Below are 13,169 nucleotides of genomic sequence, written 5' to 3'. Positions count from 1 at the left end.
TTCCATAGTGTACCACCCTGTCTCACCACACACCACATAGGGGGGCCCTTCACTACGTCCACCTCACGTCAGACCCCAAAGCAGAGCAGACCTCATTCCCAGCTCTTCTCATTCTAAGACAGAGGGGAGAGAAACTGATGTCTGGAGCTTATGCCTGAGCACTTTCACCTCTGGGTCTAAACCAGAACTCCCCTCCACTCCCCTCCCTCCACTTCCCTTCCCCTCCCCTTTGCATGTGTGTGTGTGTGTGTGTGTGTGTGTGTGTGTGTGTGTGGTGGTGGGGGTGGTGGTGGTCATAGGGCTTGAACTCTGGGCCTGGGCGCTGTCCCTCAGCTCTTCAGCTCAAGGCTAACGCTCTACCACTTGAGCTACAGCACCACTTTGGGCTTTTTCTGCCTTATAGGGTGCTGAGGAATCAAACCCAGGGCCTTGTGCATGCAAAGCAAGCGCTCTACCACTGAGCCACCCTCTCAGCCCCCTGCTTCTTTATATTTTAAGAGCCATCATCTTGCCCTGTTGCCCAGGCTGGCCTCAAACTCCTGGACTCCAGTGATCCTCCTGCCTTAGCCTCCTTGAGTGGCTGGGAGCACAGGCACATACCATTACACCTGACTAACACAGGCCGTTTCTAGTTTCAAGTGAGCATGGATTGCCTGGAGGGGAATTAGAAACCTGATGATCTCTCAACGATGTAGCCCACAAGGGTCAGTGTGGAAGGGAGGTAGGCACATTCGGAGCTAATGGTCTAGAGGCCAGAAGGTGAGGATTTTGTTAGATTTTGCCCTTAGGCAAATCATGGAGCCACCTCAAGAGACTGTTCTCTTATCCTTTAGATGCCAGTTTTCCAGTTTGGTAAGTAGGTAAAAGTGGGGCAAATGGAAAGACAAAATTATACCTACTCAACTTACCTGCTACAGGAATGTTGTCTGACTCCAGTACAGTAAAGTTAGAGGAAGTGAATAGGAATGAGAATGGAGAGACAGATTTTATAGGCTCATGGCTGCTCTGGGGAATCGCACTAGTAACAGTATCTACCAGGCTGAGGTTTCAGGACAGTACAAACAGGTGAAAGTCCAAACAGCTGAAGCTTAAACACGCCAGGTTTCTGTAGGGTGAGAGGCCCCATATGCACAGTTCCTGGGGCTCTGGTTCTTACCCCTCATCTCCTGGTCTTTTCCCATGTGTCTCCTACTCTTGGCTCAGGTTAACTGACACTGGAGCAAGTACACTTGGATTTTCTTGAGAAATACAAGTTCAGGAAGCTAATGAGAGAGAAAGGGGTTCAGGATATAAAGGAGTGTATGGTCACAGTGGTCACAGTTTTTCACAAGTACAGCTAATGGTTTACTCTCTTGGAAGAGCTGCAGAAGGCCTGCTGGGGCTTGAACAGTAAGTATAGAGAAGAAAGATTAAGAAGAATTTGTCTGGTCAGGTCTCCTATGGGTCAAAGTAAGCTTTACGGGTGTGTGTGTGTGGGGGGGGGGGGGACTGCCATACTCTATACAGAATGTCTGCAAGGGGAAGCAGGGAAAGCTGGACTCTGCAGCAGCAGCAGATGTGTCTATGCCATGAATCACAGCCCATGGAGACAGCTGGGGAGCCAGAAGGAGTGAGAAGACTCTGTACCTGCCACCTGTCTATGACCCAGACATCTGGCCTGGATGCAATGTGCCTGCTTGAGAATAAATCCCATGGTGCCTTGCTTCTCAGTAGCAATCGGAGAGGCCTGGGGCAGGAGGTGAGAGGCATGTGATGCAAGGTATGAAGCAATGCACTGCTGGGCTCTGCCTGCAAGCAACTTGAGGAACCAGAAATAATGCCACAAGGGGCCCCGTCTAGCCAAGCAGGCGAAATGTCCCAGCACTATGACCTCTGCTATAAGATGGCCCGTGTTTGGTGGTCACATGTGGTGTCTTCACCACATGTGACTGCTCCCAGGTCTGTTATGAATGGAAAGAGGAAACTCACAAAGCAATGAAAGATAGTAGAGAATGGAGCAGCATCCCAAGGATTCACAGATGCCATGAGAAGAGGAATCAGGAAAGATTCAGTGGGGTGAGGGTCACTGGCCTGGGAAGGCAGGAATGGGAGCGTATGGTAGTGGGAAGTAGATTGATGGGAAGGTGAGGCTTGGAGGTTGGGTTGAAGCTGGTCTGTTATTTTATAGCCAATGCCAAGCCCTTACAGGTTTTAACAAGGAAAGACTGTAATGTATTTAACAATATTTTAGAGACATTAATTTGGCAACCATGTGTAAGATAGATGAGGAAAAATTCTTGCAAGTGGAGAGACTCTTTAGGAAGCCTGTAAAGTAGCTGAGAACTAGTGTAATGTTCCCAAGACATGTCAATTTTATAATCTAGCCAAGTTTACCTCAAAACTTAAGGAGACCAGTGTAGGTACCACAATATTTTATCTTGCTAGATGACAGCACAAGCAACAGCAATAACTACCTAATCCCACTGTTACTTTAGACACGGAATTTGTCTCTGTTATCTTTTTTTTTTTTTCTGTCTGTTGTGGGGCTTGAACTCTGGACCTGGGTGCTGTCTCTGAGCTCTTCAGCTCAAGGCGAGTGCTCTATCTATCACTTGAGCCACAGTGCCACTTCCAGTTTCCTGGTGGTTTATTGGAGATAAGAGTCTCATGGACTTTCCTGCCTAGCCTGGCTTTGAACCATGATCCTCAGATCTCAGCCTCCTGAGTAGCTAGGATTACAGGCATGAGCTACCGGTGCCTGGCTGTCTCTGTTATCTTTTAGTTCGTTTTCCATTATGGTAACAAAATACCTGAGATCATCAACTTAAAGAGAGGAAAACTTTATTTAGTTGCTTGCTTATTTATTTATTTCTATGCCAGCACTAGGGCCTGAGCTCAGGGCCTCAAGCTTTCACTTGGCTTTTTCATGGCTAGTGCTCTACTTCTTTTTTGTGTGTGTTGAAAAAACTGTACAGAGGGGTTACAATTACATGGGCAAGATAATGAGTACATTTCTTATCAAGCATTGTAGCCTCCTCTTTTGTTTCCCCTTCCCATCCTCCCCGCGCCCCCCCCACCCAATCCTCCTCTCCCCCACCAAAGTTGTAAAGTTCGTTTTTCCACATAATGACTTGTACATCTCATTGTTGCAATGGATCCACCTGTATCCCTATTTAAACTATTTGTTTTTTCCTTCCCCTCCACAAATTATACCAACCTCAAATACAGTGAAAGCAGGGGTTATACCATGGGGGAGGGACATACAAAGCAACAAAGAAATCATCTTATAAATATGTTAGAAACAATAGCAATTTGAGTCCTTATCTTAGGGTTCATTTTGCCTAACATCAACTTATCAGACCTTTTCTGCTTGACTCAGACATAGACTAGTTGCTAGTGCTCTACTTTTTGAGCTACACGCCCACTTCTAACCTTTTGCTGGCTCATTTGCCTGTGTTGGCTCTGAACTGAGATACTCAGATCTGTCTCTTTAGTAGCTAGGGCTATAGATATGAGCTCCAGCACCCAGCTGGAAAGGCTTATTTGGGCTCAGAGTTCGGGTGGTTTCAATCCATAGCTTTGGGATCTGTAGTGAGGCAGCTCATTATGGTTAGAACATGGCAGAAATAGATGCTCACCTCATGGCTTAAGCAAAGGAGGGGGGGGAAGAGAACAATGTCCTAGGACTGGGGGACATAGTTCAGTGATAAAAACCCCTGCTTAGCAAGCATGAGGCCTTACATTCTAACCCCATCCCACCAAAATGAAGGGAAGGAAGAAGGAAGAAAGGAAGATAGGCAGAAAGGAGGGACAGAAGGAAAAACAAAAAAGAGAGAACAGTGTTCCACAATCTTCTTCAAAGGAACAATCCCAATAACTCTACTTCAGCTCCTTAGGCCCCAGTTTAAAAAAAATTGTGTGTAGATACTGGGGCTTGAATTAAGCATCTGGTCACTGTTACTTAACTTTTTCACACGAGGCTGAATCTCTACCACTTGAGCCACAGCTCCATTTCCATCTTTTTGCTGATTAATTGAACATCAAAACTTGACAGACTTTCCTGCCAAGATTGGCTTTGAACTATGATACTCATATCTCAGCCTCTTGAGTAGCTAAGATTATAGGCTTAAGCTACCAGCACCCAGTTTAGGTCCCACCTCTTAAAGGTTCTCTAGTGTTCCCCTGCCCCTACCTCCCCACCACCAAGCACTAAGAACCAGGAACTAAGCTTTTGACATGCGGGGCTTTGGGGTGATTCTGGGGCGATTGTGCACTATAGCACCTCCATACACAGGAAGGACCTATGTCTGGAGAGATGGACTTCCCCAAAGTGACATCTGGAGACTTATAGCAACATGCCACTCCTCCTCCCTAAACAAACATGCTTTATTTTTCTAACTCCATAGCAACCAACGAACACTTGGTTATGAACTCAATTGTGTTCTTAACCTAGACCAAATAAACTTTTCTTCTCTAAGTTATTTATCTCAGGTATTTTTGTCACAGTGATGGAAAAGTGAGTAGCACATGAGCTGATATTGAATAGAGTTAGTTAGAAAACACTTTTGTGGGCAAGGCACTATTTTGATGTCTCCTGGGCAGCCCCTGTTGTGTTTGGAAGCAAAGAACAAATTACAGAAAGGGCATTTCAAGGGATCTGGGAGAAATTTGTTTGTATAAGCAGGCTTGGTGTCCTGGTCCTGAGACTCCCCTGGAAGAAAGGAGCTGCCTGAATTGAAACTGCTCCATTTCAGCCAGATGTAACACACAACAAGAGAGGGCTTAATGAAGAAAAGAGAGACAAAAGAGAATATGGTTGAAAGGCCAGGAGGAAGACAGGAGGGGACTTTTTCCATCTCAACACTCTGGATCCTAGAGAAGGACCCCATTTCCTCTCTCCATGAGATAGAAGATGATTAAGTTTGTCTGTTGGAAAAAGATCGCAGGCTTTTCTTGTGCATCAGCGGCATCCAGCTGTGCTTTTTCCCTCTTGGTCTGGATTTTATTTTTAAAATCAAAATTGGCTTCCAAGGCCTAAAGTTGTCCACGGCTGATAGTGCTAGTGAGATTGTATAATTGGCATTAAATTTCTTCCGTGACAAGCTCCTGGATAGCTCCATTTTGAATAGTTAGGATGTTTGCTTTACTTGAGTTTTTCTGAGTCACTGCCAAGTTCATCTCTAGCAAATTTTTGTCCATCTCTGCAGGAGAGAAAGGCTGGAGAGAACATAGTTTGTGGGTTGTGGGACAGCATGCAAGATGGGGAACTGAAGACTGGTTGAGACCGGAGGCTGCAAGTAGGGTACATTGTAAAAAGGAGACACTGCAGTCCCTTTTACATGTTTGAAAAAGCAGTCTTCAGAATTCATCCACTCAGCATTTCTCCAGTGTGTTTAGGGGCAATGTCTGCAATTTCCTAGTTCATTAGGGGTTGCAGCAGTTTGCTTAATGAGTTCACACCTCTCTCCTAAAACTAGTGCATGCGCCGGGCGCTGGTGGCTCACGCCTGTAATCCTAGCTACTCAGGAGGCTGAGATCTGAGGATCGCGGTTCAAAGCCAGCCCGGGCAGGAGAGACCATGAGACTCCTATCTCCAATAAACCACCAGAAAACCGGAAGTGGCGCTGTAGCTCAAGTGGTAGAGCGCTTGCCTTGAGCTGAAGAGCTGAGGGACAGTGCCCAGGCCCAGAGTTCAAGCCCCATGGCCGACCAAAAAATAAAAAAAATAAAACTAGTGCATACATTAAGAGAAGCTAAAGTGAATTTAAACTTGCGTAGTCTTAAAGTAATTTTTGTTTTCCTTTTTGTGCCAGTATTAGGGCTTGAACTCAGGGCTTGGGTGCTTTTAGGTTTTTTAATCAAGGCTGGCTGCTCTACCATTCAATCCAGAACACACTTCTAGTTTTTTGCTGATTTATTAAAGGTAAGGGTAAGAGTCTCATGGACTTTCCAGGCTTTGAACCACAATCTTCATATCTCAGCCTCCTGAGTAGCTAGGGTTATAAGCATGAGCCACTGGCAACCAGTACATTAAAAAAAAATTATTTTGAGCCAGGTGCTCTTGTTGGTCATGCCTATAATCCTTGCTATCCAGAAGGCTGAAATCTGAGGATAGCTGTTCTAGCCCAAGCAAGAATGTTTGTGAGTCTCTTATCCCCAATAAACTACTCAGAAAAAGCTGGAAGTGGTGCTGTGGCTCAAGTGGTAGAGCACTAGCCTTGAGCACCAAAGCTCAGGGACAGTGCTTAGGCCCTGAGTTCAAGCTCCAGGACCAGAAAAAAAAATTGTGTGTAGGTCCTGAGGCTTGAACTCAGGGCCTAGGCTCTGTCCCTGAGCTTTTTTGCTCAAGGCTAGCACTCTACCACACCAGCCACAGCTCTAGTTCTGGCTTTTTGGTGGTTACTTGGAGATAAGGGTCTTACAGACTTTTCTGCTTGGACTGGCTTCAAACCATTATCATCAGATCTCAGCCTTCTGAGCAGTTAGGATTTCAGGCATGAACCATTGATACTGGGCTTCTTCTTCCTCGTCCTCCTCCTCGCTATCCTCCTCGTCCTCGTCCTCCTCCTTCTCCACTTCCTCCTCCTCCTTCTTTAAAAACTTTAAGTGCAATGTTTCTAAAACATTCCCCCAGGAAATCCCTGTTGTATCTCTAGGGAGTCATGAAAGTACGGTGTAGAGAGCGTTAGCGTGTCTTCAGACCTTTAGCATGACCTGGTGACTCAGCACTGGCTGACATCCCAGAGTCCCTTTCTACAGAGGAGAATCATCTTCCTTTCCTGGGGAGTCCCCGGGAGACACCTTTTCTGATTGTCAGGTCAGAGAAGTGACCTCTGACTGCACAAGCCCTCCCCCAGCCTCCTGCCAACTGCCAAGCTCTGTTATGTAGCACATTACTCTCAACTCTGCCAGATGGTCTGGGCTAGCTCCACATGTGATCAACATCACCTTTGGTTTCTGTTTCAGGGGTTAGGATTCTTATTGAAGGTTGGATTGAAATGCCTCTGAATCAGAACAGATTTTTAATACTGTGCATTACAGCTGGGCACTGGTGGCTCATGCCTATAATCTTAGCTACTTGGGAGGATCAAGGTTCCAGGCCAGCCTGGGCAGGAAAGTTTTGTAAGACTCCTTTCCCAATTGAGGGCTGGGCTTAGTAGCACATACCTGTCATTCCAGCCATTACAGGAAACCTAAGATAGGTGGATCACAGTCCAGATGCGTGCTGGATCAAGAAGTGAGACTATATCTTTAGAATGACCAGCACAGAAATGGGGTAGAGATGGGTCTCTGCAGTAGAGCCAAACAAGCATGAGGCCCTGAATTCAAACCCCAATATATCCAGAGAGACAGACAGACAGACAGATGGACAGACATAGAGACACAGAAAAACAGAGACAGCCAGACAGACAGAGAAACAGAGACAGTGACAGAAAGACACAGCAAAAAAAAAACTACAGGGCTGCATCTTGATGCAGCATTTACTAAAATCTACTTCCTAGAAAGACTTAGCTTCCTAAAACCTAAACCAGAACAGTTTTACAAAGACAATGCACAGGTTTAACAGCTAGGTCAAGTGACCACCTGTGTCTTTAAAAACAAATGTGCATTTGAACTGTAGAGCACACACTCTTGAAAGAATTAAAGACTTAGAACCAGGACCCTGGATAAAAGCTTGTTCGATGTAAACTGACCATGCATGAGCACCAAATCTTCCTGGTCACGTGGAAACTCACTGTCCAAAGGTCTGATTTTTGAACCTGGATGTGAGCATGCCTTCTTCTGATGTGTTAGCTTATTCTTGCCCACAGTCAAAGCTGAAGGTCAGAACACAATTTAGACATCAGAATCACTGGAATGTGATGCTTGCATTTTTGTACTAAAGTGCCAGCCCTGAGTAAAGAGACTTTTTGCTCATGGCTTCTGGACAACAGTTCCTTGAAATATTCATGACAACTGAAACAGTGGAATATAAATAGGGTTGGGTCTGGGGAACACTTTCGGAGTGGTTTTCCCCATATCTCTAGCTCTCTATTTTCCATTTACCTTGTTCTGTTTATTCCCCCCCACTTCAATCCTCCTTTCTCTTTTTCCTAGTCACTGTCAGGCATTTTACATTTGATGTAAACCATTCCCATGGAAATTGTTACTGGTAAGGATCACCAGTGGATGTCAGACCATGGGCTGAAGAGGTATGAGGGACCAGGACACTCACCTGGGCCCAGAGGTACTCTCTACAGTTACTTATTAGTTGCATGGGGGATATACTTTTATAATGGAGAGAGTTGGCTGTCACCATGTGACTGAAGTGACTGAATTGTCTGTACATGAACAGTGAGACAACTCACCCTTCTGTGCCCCCTGCTAGGATGCAATATAAAGTATGTAGTATCATCCACCAAGTGTTCTCGTCAAAAACACTTAACCTAAGTCCAATGAAACCTCTTGTCTAGACCTAGCCTTCAAATGACAGACTGTGGAACTTTTCAACAAAATTGTCCTGGACTCTTGAAAAAAAATGAAGAAGAACAGTATGAATGAAAGCTGATCGAGGGCTGGGAAGGTAGTTCAGTGGTATAGTGCTTGCCTTGCATGTATGAGGTCCTGGGTTCAATTCCTCAGCACCACAGAAGCAGAAAAACTAGTAGTGGCACTGTGATTCAAATGGTAGAACGCTAGCTTTGAGCTGAGCTGAGGGACAGTGCCCAGGCCCAGAATTCAAGCCCCACGACTAACCAAATAGATAATAAATAAATAAATAGAAAAAGAAAACTGATCTATGTGGAGAGGCTGTTCTAGGTTGGAGTCTAGAGAGACAACAACAATCAAGACTGATCTATTTAATTTTGATCTGATCCAGGGTCAAAACACAACAAAAAGAAAAATAGAAGATAGAATAGAAGACAAAACAAAATAAAAGCATCTGTAAGACACATTTGGGGCAACTTGGGAGATTGGAATATGGATTAGATATGAGATGACAGCAGAGATGAAATTATTGTTAACATGTAGTTATTATTTTCTTGTGCTGTGGGTTGATCCCAGTGTCTCAATGACCACTGAACCCCCTCCCCACCATCTGGGAATGGAGGGTAGTTTTCTGAGATGCAGAGATTGAATTGTGGTTATAGGAAATCCAGACCATGCCAGACAATAGTGTTTGTTCATGTTGGGGGGTGGTTGACAGTTGTTAAATCAATCTGGTTGGTGTGAGTGTTCCCTGTCTCATCCTTCTTCTATGGTTCTTCACTACATTTATTTGGAGAAACAAAAACAGAGTGATAGGCTGTGGTAGAACTATGGGGAAAGAGGTTTCCTCAGTCTGTATACATAAAAACTGGCCCCCCGAGTGAATTGTATTCACCATTTCTAGAACCCACCCAGGAGGAAAGGGGAGGAGAGTCTCTTGTCTGGTGACTTGTGGCATACCCCACTCCATCCTCATTGTCATCCTCATCCTCATCCTCTGCTAAGCTCCCTCCCCCCACCCCCAACTTGTGTGTGTCTGTCTGTGTGTGTGTGTGTGTGTGCACGTGCACGCATGCGTGCTCACGTGCATGCACATACACCAGTACTAGGCTACTCTCACTTGGCTTTTTTTGCTGAAGACTGGTGCCCTACCACTTGAGCCACAGCTCCACTTACAGTATTTTGCTGGTTAATTGGAGATAAGAGTCTCATAAACTATTCTGTTCAGGTTGGCTTTGAACCGTGATTCTCAGATCTCAGCCTTCTGAGTGGCTAGGATCTAGAGGCATGAGCCACCAGTGTCTTGCCTCATTAACTTTTACTTTCATGTTCACCTAAGACTCTTCATTTGGGGCTTATCCCAAACCATTTTCTTCACCTGACTTGTGATCACCACAGCCTTCAGCCATGGTACTCTTTCTTCTTGTCACCTATTCTTACTCATTGTGAAGGTACATTTAGAAGCTTTTGCCTTTTGATTACACCTATTAGGGATGATTTTCTGTCTACAAGACAGAAGGCATTGATGTGAGTTGTAAACAATTATAACTACATCTGGGCTTGGTAGTGATGATGATAGTAAGTAGGGAAATCCACTGTGTATTTCTTTGTATCAGAGGGTCTGATCTAGGCTGGCACTCAGGGCCTCGTTCTCACACTCAGCTTTTTTACCACTTGAGCCACATCTGTGATCCTAGGGCTGAGGACTCTAAGCAAATGTTGAGGAACTGAATCTTTGGTGGGTATTGTTTACTGTTATTAAATGTTTGCAAGAGTTTTTGTAGCCAGAGTTTGTCCATGGCCTTGGTGTCCAATAGTACGAGGGAGATTTGGGCTTAGGATCTACTATTCCTGGGCCCCAAGATCATAGTAACCTGGTCTGACCCACAAGTGCCAGGGATAGGGAACCTTTTCTCTGCCAAGGGCTGTTGGATATTTATAACATCATGGACCATGCAAAATTAGCAGGCAGATGGCTGAGAGCAGCTGGCTGAGAAGCACACGTGTCCCTCCCATCTTGTACCAAATGGTTTTGAGAGCCTTCTATGGCCCACAGGTTGCAAGTTCCCACCCCTGCTCAGACTGGTCCATTGGTATGACTTGAAGAATTTGTGAGGGTAGAGTGCCAGCCAATGAGAAAACAGGTAAGAATCTGAGGTCACATTCGGATCTAAAGAAAAAAAAAAGAATTTGTGAATTATTGTTCAGCTCCAAGAATGAAATAATAAACATAAAGCTGCCAGCTCCAAAATGTAAAAAGACAGAGCTTCATCCATACACTCGATTGTCCATCCATCCAATTTAGAAGATCTTCTGGCTGTGAGGTACATGCTAAGAGGTCTTGTAGAACAGGTCAAGGGACTCCCTGTGAGAAGAAGAAGTGGGAATGAGCAAGGGGACAGTCATTCTGCCCTGTATCAACGGATTGTACTGCTAGACTGGATGTGTGGTTTGCTTTTTGTCTTTCATTATGGTAGTGTGGTGCTTACCTTTTCTGCCATTTTCCCATAATCTTTGTCATATGCAGTGTGGCAACTTCTAACTTCCATTGCTGTGGGGGCTTAGAAATATGTGATTGAGCCAGGTGCCAGTGGCTCATGCTTATAATCCTCGCTACTCAGGAAGCTAAGATCTGAGGATTGTGGTTTGCAACCAGACTGGGCAGGAAAGTCTATGAGACTCTTATCTCCAATAAACTACTCCCCCAAAAGGTGTAAGTGGAACTCTGGCTCAAGTGGTGAAGCAAAAAAAGCTCAAGGATAGCACTCAGGTCCTGAGTTCAAACCCATGACTGGCATCCAAAAAAGAAAAAGAAAGAGAGAAAGAGAGAGAAAGAGAGAGGGGGGGAGGGAAAGAGGGAGAGGGAGGGAGGGAGGAAAGGAGAGAGAGAGGATTAGCATTTTAGGGGCAGGTGGCAGAATGAAACCTTATGTTCAGAAGATTTTTATCAAGGTATGCTATATGTAAATAAAAGATTGACCCACCAGAAAGAATGAGAGAGAGAGAGAGACAGAGACAGACAGACAGACAGACAGACAAAGACAGAAATGGACAGAGAAAAATAAAAAGAAGTGATATAAAAGAGATAGTCATATTCTAGCCTAGGTAGCATTACATGCCTATCATCCTAGGTTCTCAGGAGGTTGAGATCCAGAGAATTACAGTTTAAAGCCAGCCTGAGTAATGAAGTCCTCAAGATTCCATTTCCAAACTAACTAGAAAAAAGCTGATCTGGAAATGTGGCTCATGTGAGAACAAGTGCAAGGCTTGAGTTCAAACCCTGGTACTGTCAAGTCAAAAAAGCAACACCCAAAAAAAAAAAAAAAAAAAAGCAACACCCAAACCAAACCAGAAAATGCAAATGAAAACAAAAACAAAGCCCAAAGCTGGGCACCAGTGGCTCATGCCAATAATCCTAGCTACTCAGAAGGCTGAGATCTGAGGATCACGGTTCAAAGCCAGCCTGGGCAGAAAAGTCCCCATGAGACTCTTATCGTCAATAAACTACTCAAAAAAGCCAGAAGTGGCACTGTGGCTCAAGTGATAGAGCACTAGTGTTGAGCACAAAGAGGCTCAGGGACAATGCCCAGGTCCTGAGTTCAGGCCCCAGGCCCAGCAAAAAATAATCCCTCCAAACAAATAAATAATAACAAACACCAGAACAACAACAACAAAAGCCCAGCTATTGGAAAGGAAATTTTTTTAAGTAGTATAGCTCAGTTGTGAATATAATTTTCAGAAGTGGCAGATAACAAGTGATCTCATTAGAATTACTAGGTAGAAAATACTGGCGGTAGAATGGGGGAGACTTAGTGTTTGTGTGTGTGTGTGTGTGTGTGTGTGTGTGTGTGTGTGTGTATGTGTTGAGGATGTAATATGGAAGAAAGTCAGGCAAAAGACCATCTTCCCAGGGGCTAGGAAGGTGGCTCAGTGGCAGAGCGCTTGCCTCGCATGCCTGAGGCCCTGGGTTCGATTCCTCAGCACCACATAAGCAGAAAAAAAAAAAGCCGGAAGTGGCACTGTGGCTCAAGTGGTAGAACACTAACTAGCCTTGAGCTGAAGAGCTGAGGGTCAACGCCCAGGCCCAGAGTTCAGGCCCCACGACTGGACCCAAAAACAAAACAAAACAAAAAACAAAAAAAAAGTTTTAAAAAAAAGACCATCTTCCCAAAGGGGAAAGCTAGAGTGAACACTAAAATTCAAAACAAAATAAAACATCCTGCTCCTAAACACCACAGTCAGATTTACTTTCCATTCTCCTAATACCTCACAAAGGGGGTTAAATTTCCTGAGGGGGCACACATAAACCACATTAAAATTTAGTCACTGCACTGAGAAACTGACTAGAGATCCGGATTCTACCAAGTTTTGTGACCTTAAATAAACCATTTTTCAAGCCTTTAACAAGAATAGGTCTGTAATAACAGCTATTAGGGATAAACATAATAATGCCCATGAGGGGGCTGGGAAGGTGGCTCAGTGGTAGAGCATTTGCCTTGCATGCATGAGGCCCTGGGTTCAATTCCTCAGCACCACATAAGCAAAAAGAAAAAAGCCGGAAGTGGCACTGTGGCTCAAGTGGTAGAGTGCTAGCTTTGAGCTGAAAAGCTAAGGGACAGCGCCCAGGCTTTTCAGCCGTGTGTCTGTATGTTCTAGAACTTGCTCCCTAGCATTGGAAGTTCTTGTTTTGCAAAGTCCTTTCTCTGAAGAGGATCTGCAGT

Source organism: Dipodomys ordii, unplaced genomic scaffold (genome assembly GCF_000151885.1).
Source record: "Dipodomys ordii isolate 6190 unplaced genomic scaffold, Dord_2.0 Scaffold32, whole genome shotgun sequence".
NCBI classification, from domain to species: domain Eukaryota; kingdom Metazoa; phylum Chordata; class Mammalia; order Rodentia; family Heteromyidae; genus Dipodomys; species Dipodomys ordii.
Note: the sequence above shows the minus strand (reverse complement) of the source record.